Here is a 15,207-nt window from a genome sequence, read left to right on the forward strand (position 1 = left end):
AAATGGCCAGTGGCTAAAGATTAAAATGTGTGAAACAGAAATAAAGGAAAACTACGAACCTGTTCTACGAAGTTATGTAAAAGGAACAATCACAATCCTGGGAATAACTGATTTTTGCTACCAAGGTGCGATCACTATTGTCATGATACATGCTGTGATAGTCAATTATACAGAGGCCACCAGCAAGGTGATGGACAGAGGCCATCAGCTAGGTCATGGACAGAGGCCACCAAAAAGGCGATGGACAGGGGACACCAGCTTGGTGATAGACAGAGGCCACCAGGAAGGCAACACACAGAGGCCACCAGCAAGGCAACGGACAGAAGCCACCAGCAAGTCAATGGACAGAGGCCACCAGCAAGTCAATGGACAGAGGCCACCAGCAAGTCAATGGACAGAGGCCACCAGCAAGTCAATGGACAGAGGCCACAAGCATGGTGATGGACAGAGGCCACCAGCAAGGCGATGGGCAAAGGTTACCAGCAAGGTAATGGACAAAGGCCACCAGCAAGGTAATGGACAAAGGCCCCTGGCAAGGCAATGGACAGTGGCCACCAGCAAGGCAACGGACAGAGGACACCAGCAAGGTGACAGTGACAGGGGCATAAATTCATGGTATATTCACATGAACTGGGGCAATCATTTATATTATAGTTATACGTATTTCTGTGTTTTAAAGTTAAAAAGAAACCGAGACATAAAGATACGTGGTATGGTTTGTGTGAGGGTATGAAGACCATGCTAGCTGGTGGGAATGGCTGCAATTTAACGGGCACCAGTGAAAATCTTGAAGAGGGCCCCAAACCAGCAGTAGAGGACTTAATGTCATAGTTGGTTAGATTTGGGTCATAGTTTTTTGCATTTGTATAAAGGGTGGTGGAACAATTACACCGTTATAATAAGCCTCCGCCGATCACATACTGTTTACGTGACTTGCTCCTACAATTGGATCAATCTCTATAAGTGCACTTCTTGTTCACCTTTCCACATCTGACGGCACACAACGCCCTGAGGAGTCTACGGATCACTGTGAGCTGTCGCAGTCCGGTGTCAGAAGAGCACATTAGCAAAACAATATATTATTAATGCTACTGTTTACAGATTAATAAAATAACTCTGCTCATAACATACAAAATTCCTGTCTGTCATGTTGTTAGGTTTGGGTGCCACCTTGTGGCTGTTAGGTATGGACAAGTGCTGTCAGAACCTGAATGTGGCAGCGCAGTCTGGATGTAAGCTCATTTTATTTCCGATCGGAGATCTCATTCGACGACGTCTACTTGCATGTTGCACATACGTGTTAGAGGCTGATGCGCATCCATGACAATATTGTAAAATCCTAACAAGAGATCCGTCAGTTGTGCTATGGCTATGTGGACAATACAGGACAGCATAGGGGGTGCATTATTGCATAGTGGAGAGTAGTGCAACTGAATATATTCCATACAGAATTAATAACATCCCAGAATGACCGAGTGGCTCCCAAAAATTGGGTCCCCCTCCTGGCTCCCTGGGAATGTGGGCAAATCACCTGCATGCTCCTTGTGTCATTTTGCATCATTTTAGTCCTTCCCCCTCTCTGGAGAGCTGAGATTCATGGCATTTTTATGAAAAGAGGGAGGGACTTAGTGATGTCAGCATCATAGTAACATAGTAATTAAGGCTGAAAAAAGATGTTAGTGCATCGAGTTCAACCTATCTGACTTGTAACTACTGACATGATTAAGTCATATCTATAGGATTCCTAGTGGCCAAAAATGTATCCAGTTTTGATTTAAATTCATTAACAACAGTTGCTGTAACCACCCCACCGGCAATGAGTTCCAGAATGTTACAGCTCTAATGGTAAAGAATCCTCTTCTTAATTCAGTACGGAATTTATTTTCCTCCAGCCTCAGTACATGCCCGCGTGTCCTAAGTATAGGCCTGCGAACGGAACTAAATAAGGTCCTATCGCTGGGCCAGGACAAACACAAAAGTAGAAAAACTATATTTTTTTTACCTTGCTTCAGTTTCGATAATAAATAAAAAGACGAAGTGCAGAGCAGGCAGCTAACATTTACGGGCAACACCCAAAAAAAGTGATGCAGAGAATCATAGCCCAGACAGTCTCTGTCCAAGATAAGGCTCCACTATGGACTTCCAACCCTGTAGTTATCTGCTCTCAATGTTTCCAGGTCAGCGATAATTACATTAAATTACAAATCATAAAATTCATATGATATAAAGAAAACTGTAAGCTTTGTGAATTTCTACAACTACAGAAGGTGCATTACTATGAATCACAGTACTACAGTAACAGAGGTTTGTTATACAATATACAGTAAACTGCTTTACTTAATTCCACTGTAAAGGAACTGGGTATTCGATTATATCAGTAGGCAGAGGGATAGTCAGGTAACAAGCCAGGAGTCAGGAACCAGATTAACTTTATAATGGAAAAAAATTTAAGCGCTTAGAACAATCACCTAGCACCAACTGCTAGGTGAGATCTGATTGCAAAACACTAGAGGTGAAGCTCATGTCTGAGAAAGAATAATAGTTACTACACATGCGTGGTTGGACTCAATGCCTGGTAGCTGTGCAATGTACTTGTGTGGCCCAGTATAACCTAGGTGAATGCACAGAAGGAACCTGACCAGCCAGCAAGGTAAGCTTCTGTGATCCGCTTCTGCATCTGAAGACGCAACACTAATCTGGAACGCCCATGGCCCCAATTTCTGTTAATCATGTTGTGGTTCTGCAGTACAAGCACATCACATACAAAACGCGGAGCAGAGCCTCCCCTGTCATACTCATGTACGCACCAGAGTTTTAAACGTAAAAAGGGTATGAAAAATACAAAGAAGAAATTTTAAATATTATATTTGTATTATTATAATAATTTTTATAGTCAAAACTCCAGAGAATGGGCAGTGACGCACAACTACGAATTTGTACAGCAGACGATTATCGGTACACTGCGCATGAGTACGGCACATAGTACGCATGCGCAAGGCCATCCTGCGATAAAGCCCTGCTAATATTTCTATATGCACACTGTACGACAGGAAGAAGACGCGTGGGGGTCCTCAAACTTCGGCCGGCTGAGGGCGTTTATGCGGCCCGCCGGGTTATGGCAAAATCAGACTGGAAGCAGCTCTAAAAGGAGTGCTGCTGGCCTTGGTCCCTCACCTTCTCCTCCACTGTCGGCGGCCATGTCCCTGTAGGCTTTTAAAACATGGCCACCGGCCTCCAGGTCTATGTGGAGGAGGTTCCCTCTGATGCCTCAGACGCTGGGTTTGGACGTCATGAAGATGACGCCGCCCGCCCCAGCGTCTGTGAAGCAAGTAGGAGCAGCAGGCTGTTGGAGGGGTGGATGAGGAGTCGGGGACCGCTGCTGCAGGAAGCATAAAGCAAGCTGGAAGCCGCAGCAGGTGAGGATCAAACTCACAAAAAATAATAAAGAATTCTGCTGTTTCCTTAAGTGTCCTTCTTTAAATGTGTTAAGGGGGAGCAGCCTGTTGTGTCCTCCTGTTATTATGCAGGGGAAGCAGCCTGTGATGTCATGGCAATATTAATAATAATGCCATATAATAATGCCATGACACCACAGGCCGCTCTCCCTGTATAATATAAGTAATGCCATGACACCACAGGCTGCCCCCCCCCCCCTGTATAATAATAATGCCATGACACCACAGGCTACTCCCCCTGTATAATAATAATGCCATGACACCACAGGCCGCTCTCCCTGTATAATATAAGTAATGCCATGACACCACAGGCTGCCCCCCTGTATAATAATAATGCCATGACACCACAGGCTACTCCCCCTGTATAATTAATGTTATACAGGGAGAGCAGCCTGTGGGGGTCCTGTTATTACACAGGGGAGCAGCCTGTGTGGGGGTCCTGTTATTATACAGGGGGGAGAATTTAACTTTACATCATTTTAAATATTGTATTTGTTCCCATTTTGTTTCTTCACTTTAAAATAAGATATATGCAGCGTGCATAGGAATTTGTTGAGGGACAGTGGAAACAGTCTGAGGGACAGTGAACTGGCCCCCTATTTAAAAAGTTTGAGGACCCCTGTTATATACAGTGCTAGTGTTGTCATAATTTAAGGAACTTACCACCCCCCCCCCCCCCCCCCCGTGTTTGCCTTTGCAGGGGTGTGGTCTAATTAAGGGTGCTGTGGCCAAGCACCCTTAGAATAAAATACAGGAAAAAAAATGAACTTTAAGCACCTCCATGGCCACATTGAAGCACAGAAGTATGTTCTGGGTTGAGAAGAGATGCTGCAGCTGCTTCTCCCACCAGGCCCATCCCTTTGACTGGGCCCAGGTATTTAGTACGCTCTCCCCCTGCCTTTCAGCACCCCTGGGTCTTGTTGCCATGAGATCTAGAAGTCTCAGGCAGGCGTTGTTAATTCTCTGTCTGTCCTTTCTACCTTTATTTTCCAGACTTCCATTTCACTAATACTGAATATTGTAACTCTGCAGATGTATTAAGCCTAGCGAAGAGATAAACTAGAGATAAAGTGGAGAAAATGTGTAAGGAGATAATGCACCTGCCAATCAGCAGTGTTTGAAATATGACAGTTGGAAGTTGATTGGCTGGTGCTTTATCTCCTTCCACGTTTTCTCCACTTTATCTCCAGTTTATCTCTTCGCCAGGCTTAATACATCTGCCCCATTATTCCTCCTTTGAAACCAGCCGTGACATAACTCCCTCTTCCAGCTCTAGACTTCCCTTTGATACAACATTCCCCCCAATCACCGCTGAAAGCTTTTCTGTTTTTGAACAAAACAGCAACTGAGTTACAGATAAAACATACAAACACGTGTCGATTATCTGTCATCAATAGGTGTGATGGTTATGGAATACTTCAGTGAGGAACCAGGGGGTCAGTACTTGCTGAAAGACAAGGTCTCGTTGGTTTTCGCTGTGTAATGACAGTGCAGCGAGCGTTTTGCCATCAGTATACTAATGATTTCATCAAAAGGTGACAGGTTGCTCCTCACCAAAGTTTTGCTGCAACATAGAGAATGAAGCAGGAATCGGAACAAGCTGTGAGTTGCTGTCATGTGACATAGAACGCAGGGGGATCACATATTAGCATCCGTCTCAACCATTTCATAAGAATTATATGAAGGGCACGGGAACTGTAACAAGGTAACACGAATACAGCAGTATTGTGGATGTAACTGTTGCAACGTGTTTACAGAAAAGGAGTTTAGAAATGTCGACAAGTTCCTGGGGAATGTTACATCGATCTAAAAATAAATCAGTGAATTGGTAATTATATTTAAGCGAATGTGATTCAGATTCAATTATGGATGTATATAGTATGCAGTGCCGCCACTAGGAAGTGCCCATGGGTGTCACTGTCAACCGCCGCGGGGTGACACCAATGCGCTGGCTCCTCCTCAGTGACAGGAGCCAGTTGCTGCGTGGACATTATGTGTCGCACCTGGGTCACGTGGCTTTGTAGGGGAGAATAATGCATGGTTTCTGAAGGTAGCGCATCACCAGGACCCCCAGAGTGATGAAAAAGCAGGTCCAGGCCATGAGGCTATGCCCCTACCTGTAACACCATGCTCACACCGCAATATCCTCAAGGCTATGCCCTACATTGACTGCACACATGCACGAGGAATAGCCCTCCCACAGCATTGGCCTGATTCAGACCTGTTCGCTAGGCTAGCGAACAGGTAAGAGCAGCCCGCCGCCCCACCTGACTCCCCCACAGCCTGACCCTAATCTCCCCCCACAGCCTAACCCTAACCTTCCCTCCACTGCATAACCCTATCCCCCCACTGCCTAACCCTCACCTCCCCTCACTGCCTAACACTACCACCCCCCCGCCACAGCCTAACCCTAACCTCCCCTTACTGCCTATCCCTACCCCCACTGCCTAACCCTAGCACCCCCCCACTGCCTAACCATAACCTCCCTCACAGCCTCACCCTTAACTCCCCCCTGTAGCCTAACCCTAACCTCCCCTCACTGCCTTATCTCCCACGCAGCCAAACACCAACCCCCCTCTTCCCGCAGCCTATCCCTAACCTCCCACCACCGCCTAACCACCCCCCACCAACTAACCCTACCACCCACAGATTTACCCTAAACTTCCCCTGTAGCCTAACCCTAACCTCCCCTCACTGCCTATCCCTACCCCCACTGCCTAACCCTACCACCCCCCACTCACTGCCTAACCATAACCTCCCCTCACTGCCTAACACTAACCTCCCCCCACAATCTTAGCCTAATTTACCCCCACTTCCTAACCCTAACCTCCCCCACAGCTTGACCCTAATCTCCCCCAGCAGCCTAACCCTAACCTCCCCTTACCGCCTAAGCCTAACCTCCCTCACAGCCTAACCCTAACCTCCCCTCACTGCCTCATCTCCCACGCAGCCTAACACCAACCCCCCTCCTCCCGCAGCTTATCCCTAACCTTCCCCCGCAGCCTAAGCCTAACCTCCCACCACCGCCTAACCACCCCCCACCAACTAACCCTACCACCCACAGCCTTACCCTAAACTTCCCCTGTAGCCTAACCCTAAAGCAGCCCAACACTATCCCTCCCATTACTTACTTATTACAGTTACTTACAACATTAATTCTGCGGTCACAGTTACTAGAATTATATTCCTCCATGATTCTGTTGTTTGGTCTGAACAACAACCGATACTCTTGATCCATCTGCATGCTGTGAAGCAATAAACCTCACAAATGTAGGATTACCTGTACATATATATAGTACCCTGGGGTGGTGAGAGTGTATCAAGTACAATGTACCATAACCTGGCAGAGATGTAAATACTATTAAGTAGCGGTATTCAATGCGGCCGGTTTTATATGGCAACGATGAGTTTTCCTCACTGAAAATAAGCGAATTTTCGCCGTCAAACCCCCCTGCCTATTCAATGTAAGCTGTGTCTTGGCAGCTAATGGGGGGTAAAACAGTTGTGGTGACCCCTTCACCACAAAAACACAGTAGTCCGAATAAGTGTAAATGAATACACAGGGCATGTCCCCTCCATCGCATTCAATTGAAGGCCCAGTTTATCGCTGTGAGAGGCTGGCGGTGATTCCCTTAAACAGTGAGGTTCTACGCAAATGCAGCAAGTCCGCCGCATTTTGTGGTGAGCCCTGCCGTTTCCACCTCACCTCAGAGAACAGGCGAGGAGGCAAACTGCGAGTGAACCAGATTCATTGGGCAGTATTCAATGAGAATTTTGACGACGTGCAGCGCCCCTGACCGGCGAATTTTAACTCCTGCGGCGATGCCGCAGGGAGCCTGAGGACGGCGGCAGGCAGGGAGATGGAAGTCTCCCTGCCTGCCCCAGAACGTTTGTGGGGGGGAGGTGGGCTCCCCGGGAGCCAGGCAGCACAGGCTTCCCCCCGGGATAGCCAACAGGGGACTGGGTGTTCACTACACCCGATCGTGCATATGTAATGATCGGGTGCAGTGAATATATGAATATCTAATGAGCGGCTCGGCTCCCGGCCCCCTCCTGGCTGCTCTGTGTAAAAAAAAATATATATATATATATTTTTAAATTAAATATATATTCATGTGCTTACAGCACATGAATAAAAATAGCATGCCCCTCCTCAGAATAAAATTCCTGATTTTTTGACACCAAATGTAAAAAACAAAACACTTTATTTTAAAAGTTCACATTCCACTTCACCATAAAAAGATAGCGATTGCTACTCGGTGAATCATGGCGATAAAAACCTTAAATGTATTCACCATCTGGTCATTGAATAGGGTGATTCACCGTTTTAGTCAAAAAAAAATCGCCGTACAGCACGAAAATAGCACAATATCGCCATAAAACATGGCGAATCAGCCTCATTGAATACTGCCCATTGACTACCCTGTCGGCGAGCTATCGGCACTTCTATGTACCGATAGGTCGATGCCAGGGCATTGAATATCGCTAAAAGACAGTAATCAGAATAATTGGTAAGTAAAAGAAATGTATGTTTTCTGCAACCAAGCGGTCTGTAAAGTAGTGTATTTCAATTATTCAAGGATAAGTAGACTGTACTGTATATACGTACACAAAAAGCCTTGCAATAATATGTGTTAACACTCTTCAAAGGATTATAGTCCTTTAGAAATAAGCACTCCTAAATTACACATACTAATAGTTACATCCTAAAGTATTAAATGATGTTATATATACCAGCTTCTGTATACTATAGGTAGTATATACAGTATTATCATTAATTACTAGCCAGGCTTACAGAACACATTAATTCTGCCAGGAAAGTCTACACTACAGATCCACATGTAATCACATCACACATCTTGCAAGGTAATAGGGTTATAACTTAGTTCATTATACTTTGTGGTGGGCTTCCAATGTCCATTCCTACTGCACCTCACAAAGTCAAGATAGCTGCCAAAGCCAGTCCTTCTCATACTTTCTGCAGACAAACTGCTGCTCACCGCGTGCTCTTTCTGGACTATAAAAATGTTTTGACTATTACAAAGAAGATATATATAACAAATAGTGTCATCTTGGCATCATTCAAATGATGGGGGATGAAGCTGGAGAGACACAGAGGGAAAGAGGCTGGAGAGACACAAAGAGAATGAGCTTGAAGAGACACAAAGGGGGTGACGTTGGAGAGACACAAAGGGGATGACTCTGAAGAGACACAAATGGGATGAGGCTGCAGAGACACAAATGGGATGAGGCTGGAGAGACACAAATGGGATGAGGATGGAGAGATACAAAGGGGATGATGCTGAAGAAACACAGAGGGAAAAGGCTTGAAAAACACAAAGGGGATGAGGCTGGAGAAATACAGAGGTGAAGAGGTTGGAGAGACACAGAGGGAAGAGTCTGGAGAGACACAATGGGAATGAAGTTGGAGAGACACACAGGGGAAGAGGCTGGAGAGACACAAAGGGGAGGAAGTTGGAGAGACACAAAGGTAATGAAGTTGGATAGACACAAAGGTAATGAAGCTAGAGAGACACCGAGGAAAAGAGGCTGATGAGACACAAATGTAATGAAGATGGAGAGACACAGATGGGAAGAAACTGGAGAGACACAAAGGGAATGAAGTTAGAGAGACACAGGGGAATGAGGCTGGAGAGACACAAAGGGAATGAAGTTAGAGAGACACAAATGGGATGAGGCTGAAGAGACACAGAGGGGATGAGGCTGGAGAGACACAAAGAGGATGGTGTTGGAGAGACACAGAGGGAAAGAGGCTGGAGAGACACAAAGGGGATGAGGCTGGAGATACCCATGCAATAATGAGACTGGAGAACAAGGATGTACTTGAGATACAACTGAGGTTGGAGAGACACTGAGGATAAACCAATAACTGATCAGCCTGTACCTACCGCGCTGGGGTGGGGTGGAGGCTGCAAAAATGCATCTCTGCTGGCGCCCAAATTATTGTTGTTGATCCCTGAGTGACAAACTCAAAGGGGTTAATTTACTTAGATGGGAGTTCTCTTGAAGATGAGATGTTTCCCATAGCAACCAACCAAACTCTATCCATTACCTTCTAGAAAGTGCTAAATAAATTAGAAGAATCTGTTTGGTTGCTGTGGGCAATGCCATCTTTAATAGATCTCCCATCTTAGTAAATGTATCCCAAAGAGTCCAATAAAATGCTAAATATCTTTCCAGCTTAATACTTTGTTTTTTACATGTTACTGTATCCCTCACATGCTGCATTGTAGAGCACTACATGTACAGTCACGCCATTTTATTTGTAACAAATATCCAGTGATAATCTGTTTTCCAGCGACAGCTTACAATGGAAGTAACGTGACCCTGCAGTACATAGTAACACGTTATCCGCTGTTTACATGTCACCTAGAGATATGTTTATCCTGTTTGGCATTATCTCTCTGTGTAATATAAATACCATGATGCATTTCTTATTTCCTGTATAGTTCAGCAAGGATGGACCATGTATATTTGTTTTCTGTTGTACATAGGTTATTACATTGTGTAACATATAAATTTGGGGCCGATTCAGGTCCCTTCACCTGTGGTCGGGGTCTGCGCATGTGTGCACATATGCAGACCCCGGGAGTATCACATTCGCCAAGCCGTTCGCTCCAGATGAGGGTGGTTAGGGGCAGGTGGCAGGGGAACGGCCAGCATTTTCTGTGCGTCCCCATAACAATGCAGGCTGTTGCCTGCTTGGGACGGGCGGCTGACATCACATGACGTCAGCTCCCACCCGCCCCCTCTTCGCCGTTCTCTTTAGACTGGCTTATTTTCAAAGGGGAGAAAAAACATTCGATGGTCTGGATCAGGCCCTTGGTGTCTTCTATCAAATGATCAGCATGATGCATAGGGGCAGATGTACTAAGACCAGGGCCATCTGAACATAGGGGCCACAATGGGCAGATACCCAAGGGCCCCCCAATTCTAGGGGCCTTCGACCTGGGGCAGATTGGACTGTGAGCATCGCAGACTAACATAACAACTAGGCAGCATTCTATTCCTGCTTCCCAGCCTGCATCCAGTCAGCATGCTGATTGGTAGGTGGCTTGAGCTATCCACCAATCAGAGTTCAGCATTATCTGATTGTAGACTTAGACACAGCAGACGTTTTATACCATAACCGTTTCTTTGCACATGACACCTCCTGTAGTATTATCCTATATCACACACAAACACGTAGCAGCTCTGCGATATACTGAATCAGTACCAGAGTTCTTCTGCACCTGCACAGATAACATCTGACTAATACCATCGATGGTAAAACCATGAACGGTTACAAACCATGCTTACATCCCATGGCACGGCCTGCACCGATGTCTCCTATACGAAGGCCATCCCTACTGCAGATCACTATAAATAATTTGTTCAGTAACGATTCTTCTTATCCAGCAACAGATATAATACAGATGTACGTCTGACATTGTTTGCAGCTGTTATATCTTAGTATTAACCCTTAACTAGGTAAAATCTGTTACTAGCCCGTATAATAATACCATATAAGAACATAACTGGTGCTCCCACCCATGGATCAGCGGGCCTCTCAATGTCTTCTGCCCCCCCTGCAATCTGGGGTGCGTTATAATCGTGTCTGCTTTTTATTATTTCCATTTGAGAGACCTACTCACTCCAAGCATGCATCACTCTGTATACAGGGGAAAGTGATTGCTCCTGTTACCTCTCGCCCCTATCAGTATCTTGCGGAGCGTCACTGTCTCCAGCAAGTCACAAACTGACTTTCTCATTTATATAGAGCAGGGTATTAAGGCAGCAGAAGAGAACCCATATCTTATTTCTTTGATAATTCAGGTCTAAGTCCTAACGGTAGCAATACGTTTTTCCCCAGCAATTTCACATTATTATACTGTATAACGCCCCCGTTTTGACACTGTGGGGGCATGGCCCAGAGAGCCTCTAGCCGTGCCCCCAGCCCCGCTGGCTGCTGGAATAGACGCTGTGCCAGCACTGACAGGGGGGACTCTCACATACCTCCCAACAGTCCCGATTTTATCGGGACAGTCCCGATTGCCAGGGCCTGTCCCGATGTCCCACCCGCGGGCGGCAGTGTCCCGCGGTGTGGGGGGGCTGTTGGGAGTCCCCCCTGTCAGCTGCTAAGCAGCGGGGAATAAATTCCCGCAGCCAGGGGGCTGGGGGCATGGCTAGAGGCTCACAGAGCCTCTGGGTCATGCCCCCATAGCGGCAAAATGGGGGCGTGGCCTCGCGGAAGAGCCGCGAGTATAGGCCACGCCCCCAAATTAGGCAACGCCCCCGAAAATTTTCGGCGCGCCAGAGGCGCGCAGGAGCACCGTCCCGCTTCCGGAACTGCAAATGTTGGGAGGTATGCTCTCAACTGAGTATAATTGAACATTTACATCAGTCCCTGCCCCAGTGGAGCTTACAATCTATATTCCCTACCACATGTACATGCACACACAGACATTGCAGGGTTAATTTTGTTGGGAGCCAATTAACCTACCAGTATATTTTTGGGTTGTGGGAGGAAACCGGAGTACCCGGAGGAAACCCATGCAAGCACGGGGACAATATACAAACTCCACACAGTTAGGGTCATAGTGGGGATCGAACCCATGACCTCAGTGCTGTGAGGCAGTAATGCTAACTAGTTACGCTTACGCACAGTGTCACAGAGTGAGTGTGTGTACTTCGATCCAGCCAGGGATGGACTGTGGCTGTTGAAGGGCCCTGGCATAGTCCGACCAAAAGGGGGTGTAGTCACAGATTACAGGGGAGTGACCTTGCACCACACCCCCATGTTTCTGCATATCGGCCAGCCTTTGACTGCAGTCCAGCCCATCAGATCCTTGGCCCTTCTGGAATTTGGCAACCACTGAGTTAAGTAGTTAATACTTGGGTACTATCTGGGTAGAATTACTTATCTACAGTACTTCTCATTTTAAAAGTTCAAATAACACGGCTGTACTAAACTTATCTACATTACCATACGGCTTATCACCACCCACTTAGGTGTTACGTAGACTTTCTGCAACTTCTTTGGAGCCTTCTTACGCTTCTCTACTTGCAGAAAAGTTGCCGCGGTACTTGTTTCCTAGCAGGGCGCCCATCGGGTCCCATCGCATACCTTAACTTGAGGTATGCGATGGGACCCGACCGACCCGTCTTCGGGCTTTTTAAGAGCTTTCCCGACAATTTAAAAATCGGTCGCATCGCATGCCATTATAATGGCATGCGATGCGACTGATGCGACCACCCGATTTAACATTGTAAGCATTGTATGTAATATTAAATTCCTATGTAAAATCGGGTCCATCACATGCCATTATAATGGCATGCGATGCGACCAATGCGATGGACCCGATTTTACATAGGAACCAATGTTAAATGGCCTCCCATACCCGATTTTTGATTGTATACCCACCCTGATGGGTAATTTGTATGTCAAATGCCCCCCATTGTTAACGCAACCCCGCGATGAACGCCCCGAAGCGTGGCGAGCGCAGCGAGCCCGCGAGGGGCGGCGGTACGTGTCCTCCGACCTTTTCATACCCCCACTATCCACGTCGGCACGGAGAGGATTTTATATAGTGTGGCGAGCGCAGAGAGCCACGGAGCCCGCAGCGTGGCGAGCGGACGCGAAATACCTGTGAAGTAATGCGCGTCCCCTCGCCACGATTCGTGCTCGGTGGCTCTCTGCGCTCGCCACACTATATAAAGCAATATGCACCACTATGAAATGATCATTTTTGGCAGCATAACGTAGAGGTTAATAAATAAATGACCTTGGAACAGGTGCAGCAGTGGGCATTTCTACACCTGCTGCAGGTAAGTCACTACTAACAGCCGGTGGCAGCTGCGGCATCAATCCCACCTGATCTGAGTAACGTGTATCTAGAGGAGTGTGCCGCATGCTGTAGTAGGAGCGAGCTAATCACTACCACGTGTGTGCCATTCATAACCCCAGCTGTGCACGATATTCAGGCCTTGTGTGCAGGGAAGGAGGAAAACAAGGCTGAACATTGTCCTGCCTGTCAACACGTCCAGGGCACGCCTGTCAGATCTCATAGAAAGGGCGAGTCTAATTGGGTGGCTGTCAGCCTCTACGCCCCACAACTGAAGTGGCATAGACTCCTTATAAGAAAAAGTCAGATAGGCGAAAGAACATTCATTGTAAATATCTGCGTCCGCTGCTGTGATGTTAGCTATCGCCAAACTGTTTTCTTATAGATTTCCAGGACAAAAGAGGGAAATGAAGAAGCGTGTTCTAATCTCGCGAAGCGGCAGCCAAAGAAACAGCGATTCAATAAAATATATTTAACAAATGCCCAGTAATGTATATTATCAACAGAGAAGAAAAAAAATCACTAATAGATTAAATAGTTTGGGTTTTTGTGTACTGTGGTTGCTAGGCAACCCTGTGGCCTTCCCTTCCTGAGCTGATAGGAATCCTTCTGCAGCAGTTACATTAGCCGTTCTAGTCTCCTTTCTGCTCACCTATCGCAGCTAAGTACAGTATAGCCATTGACCAACGATGATTTCAGAGCATACTGTAGATTCAACCTAACACACAAATTATCGCCCCCAGGTTCCGATTGGTTTGTGGCCCAGTCAGTGAAAGAACAGAGATGATAATCGGGTTATGAAACCGTTGATGTTCATCCAATGCACAGTTTGAAACCATTGAGGGGTACTTGCCATTTGACCAGTTGGTAACCATCGACGATAAACACATAGATGACCATCCCTAATCACAGATGATTGGCAGCACTTGCTCACATGATGACAACCCAACTGGTGGGACAGTAAGTACTGTATTCAGCGCTGCCAATCCTCAGGAGAACCATCCAGCACGTATATTACATACATGATCACATGCATGTTTATAAATGCTGCTGCTGCTGCATGTACTGTAAGTATGAGAATTTCACAATTAGTTTATGATGAACATGCAGCTTTGTCTGTTTTCTACCGTTTGGGAGAAAATGGTTGATTGTCATTTGCTCCTATACAATATCTGGACACGTGCTACATGTAATAGCAAAGCCTCCAACTGTACCGATTTAGCCGGTACAATAAAAAATTTTTTTAACGGTCTGTACCAGCTATAAACTCCATGACCAATTGTACTGGTTTTTACTGGTGGCTCTCAGTCAGCCAAGAAGGCCGCGGCCCGTGGGGACTCTGGGAATTGCAGCTCATGATGACGCCGGCTGCTCCCGGGGATGCGTGGGGTAGTGGCTGGCCAGGAATATATCTACTAGGGTACACTGCAGGGGGGAGGGGATGTAGCGGGCCCACCTCCCCATGCTCGGGGATAGACTGAGGTGGAGAGATGTCACGGCAGGCAGTGGGGAGACTACAAGTCCCGGTATGCGACGGTGACTGACAGGACACTAAACTAATAGGGATACATAGTGGATAGTAAAGGGGCCATGCCCCCTGTAACACTTTTAACATTGGAGATGTAATAGCCAGCAAGAAACAGGCAGTGAGGATTTTGTGCGGGCCTAGACTTATTTCTAAAGCTTCAAACATTTACATAGCATAACCAGGTTGGATTTGCCGTGCTTATGATTGCCCCTTTAAAAAAATGAGTCCAGACTTGCACGAAATCCTGCACTTACTGCTTCTAACTGGATATGACATCGAGCCCATGGTCTACCAGATAATAGATAAAGAGTGTATTCCCTGCTTTACTCCAGCACTACAAAGAATGCATTTAGGAAAGAAGGTGATTGCTCTGCCCAAC

The sequence above is a fragment of the Crinia signifera genome, chromosome 6 (assembly GCF_055691185.1).
Source record: "Crinia signifera chromosome 6, ASM5569118v1, whole genome shotgun sequence".
Classification (NCBI taxonomy): domain Eukaryota; kingdom Metazoa; phylum Chordata; class Amphibia; order Anura; family Myobatrachidae; genus Crinia; species Crinia signifera.